Source organism: Chrysochloris asiatica, unplaced genomic scaffold (genome assembly GCF_000296735.1).
Source record: "Chrysochloris asiatica unplaced genomic scaffold, ChrAsi1.0 scaffold00068, whole genome shotgun sequence".
Taxonomy (NCBI): domain Eukaryota; kingdom Metazoa; phylum Chordata; class Mammalia; order Afrosoricida; family Chrysochloridae; genus Chrysochloris; species Chrysochloris asiatica.
In genome coordinates, this window is record NW_006408586.1 from 667,150 (window position 1) to 669,717 (window position 2,568).

Sequence of the window (2,568 nt, forward strand, 5' to 3'; positions counted from 1 at the left end):
AGGGAAATGATGAAATAAATGAGGAGTGAAGGAGAACACAGACTGCCACTATTCTTTGTGTGACCTACACTCCAGCCATCCCTTTGAGTCTCATAAAAAGGGTGGTCCACTGCTGGTGTGACAATGAAAACCCCTAGGTAAAAGCTGCGTAGCCAGGAGGTCACATTCTTTGTTCATTCCAGACAACCAGGCAAGTGCTGAAATGCAGCATTTCAGACAGTTCTCATTTTCTGCAGGAAAATGAAGCTGAAACTCAACCTGTGTAAGAAGGAGGAGGGATACCCACTTGCTTGTAGCCTCCAAATCAGAACAGGCCGCCCGAGGACATCAGAGGCAAGGCCCTCAGAACTGGGTGATCTTGTCTGGAGGCATGAAACCTGTGTCCCCAAGGGTCCTTAACGCGACCCTGCCATTGGGTCGGAATACCAGGTGGGTGATGCTGCCATTGTTGAGGGAAAGATGGAGCCAACCTTCCGACCAAAATGTAGGGCTCTGTGATGACGTTGGCATAAGGATCTCGCAACCGTCTTCCTCCTGCCTGGCATTTGCCAGGTGGATGTAGTTGCGGAATGCGGCCTCAATCTGAGCACAGTCCTCGTAATACTGCACAGCTTCTGGCTTCCAGTGGGTCACAGGTGGATCTGGCTCAAGGGGAACGCCTTCCCTTAGCCAGTCTGTGCTGACTTTGTACACCCCTGGTACGTGCTTACTGATGATGTCTGTTGTTTCTATGGCTCCAGTCATGGAGGAATGGATAATTTTGTCAAATGTCAATCCCAGGCTCACAAATTGGAGACCAGTTAGTTCAGCCTGTCCATGAACCCGTGGAGTGACAGTCCAGTCCTTCTCAAGCAAGTCATCCACATGGTACTGGGAGTGCCTGATGAGGAACATGCGCTGTGTGGCCTTGGCTTTCCAGTGGTTCAGCCCAGATGCCAGTTCTTCTTCTCCAGACTACGTTCCTTTTCCGCAGGTTGACAAGAAACAAGTGGTTCTTGCCTGTACCAATTGGGGTCCCAGACCCTGGGTAGAGGTAGACCTCCCCACCGCCCACCCCAATGGTTCTTATGCCCGCGGGCTCCGTGTCACACCCCTCGCGAGCAAAGCTTCCCCACCACCAGGGCCAAGAAGACGGCAGCAGCTGAGCCCCCAGCCAGCCTGCAGCCTGCCAGCTCTAGCGCCTGCAGACATGCCATTGCCAGCTCGCTTCCGCATGCGACTGTACGCAAGTGCCAAAGCTATACTTTTTTGAAGATAGTAATTCATTTAATTTCAGAATCAGACTTTAATAGATACAGTCAACAAATTGAGTATTTAAAGTTAAAACGAAGAATTATTTTGTTCTAGTAACCGCCAGGTGTTTCTAATCCATCTAATTGCCTCTAAATTATTTTTAGGAAATTTACTTTAGAAAAGAAAAACATACCGTCATCCTTGATAATATGTTAAACTCATTCAGGAAATTTATACCGTGACATAAAATATCTATATTTTAGTATAAAAAGCAACCATTATTGAGTTCTGTTATCTCTACAACCTATCATCAACCGGTTTCTGTAAAATATGTACTGAGATCTAAAACAGAAAATGATTCCTCAAAAGAACTGAGCCATCTGTTACAGAACTGGGTATATTGTTGCTGCTGTTAGATAATGTCAAGATGGTTTCACGAATAGTGACCTTATACATAACAGTCTGTCCCTGGCCTTGTTTTGGCTGATGATATGAAGCTTTTCCACAATCTCTTCCCAGTGATGTATTTCATTTGATGTCTCGGTATACCATCTTGTGATGTTCAGGTGTGTAGTCATTTTTATGTTTTTAAAAAATATATTTTCAATGAATAAGTAATTGGTTTTGCCAAATTCTATCATGTTATCGCCAGCATTATTTCTATCACCAAAGCCATATTTTGCAATTAATGATCTTTCCTCTTTGTTTCCATCCTTTGTATTCCAATCAACAGTAATTATCAACACATCTTGATTGCATGTTTGATTACTTTCAGACAGCAGAAATTGTTAAAATTCTTCAATGTCATCATCAGTGGTTAATGCATACATTTGAATAATATAAGTATTAACTGGTCTTCATTGTGTGTGAAGCATGCTACTTCAAAATAGGTCTTGAAATGTTCTTTCTGACAATTAAATATGATATCATTCCTCTTCAATCTGTAATTCCCTGTGTAGTAAACCACATAATTTTCCCATTAAAAATGGCCAATACCAGTCCATATCAACTCACTGTACACTACTTTAGTGGTTAATGCCTAGGTTTTTAAATTTTATGTGTTCCCTTTCTTTTTTGAGAACTCTCAATGTTCCTAGATTCCTTCATCATACATTCCATTTACAATTATTAATGGATGTTTGCTGCTAGTTCTCCTCATTTTGAATGCCTTATAACCTGAAGGTCTCATCTTTTGGCACTATATCAACAATATTCTGGTGCTATAATAATTTGATGAATTAAACACTAAAGACCAAAGACCAGAAGAGTTGTGGGATGACATCAAGAATATCATACATGAAGAGAGCAAAAAGTCATTAAGAAGACAAGAAAGAA

General features: G+C 42.0%; 1 pseudogene; it reads right to left on the reverse strand.

The window, feature by feature from the left end:
- Window positions 1-342: 342 nt before the first annotated feature.
- Window positions 343-1,215, reverse strand: LOC102839208 (annotated as a pseudogene).
- Window positions 1,216-2,568: the final 1,353 nt, after the last annotated feature.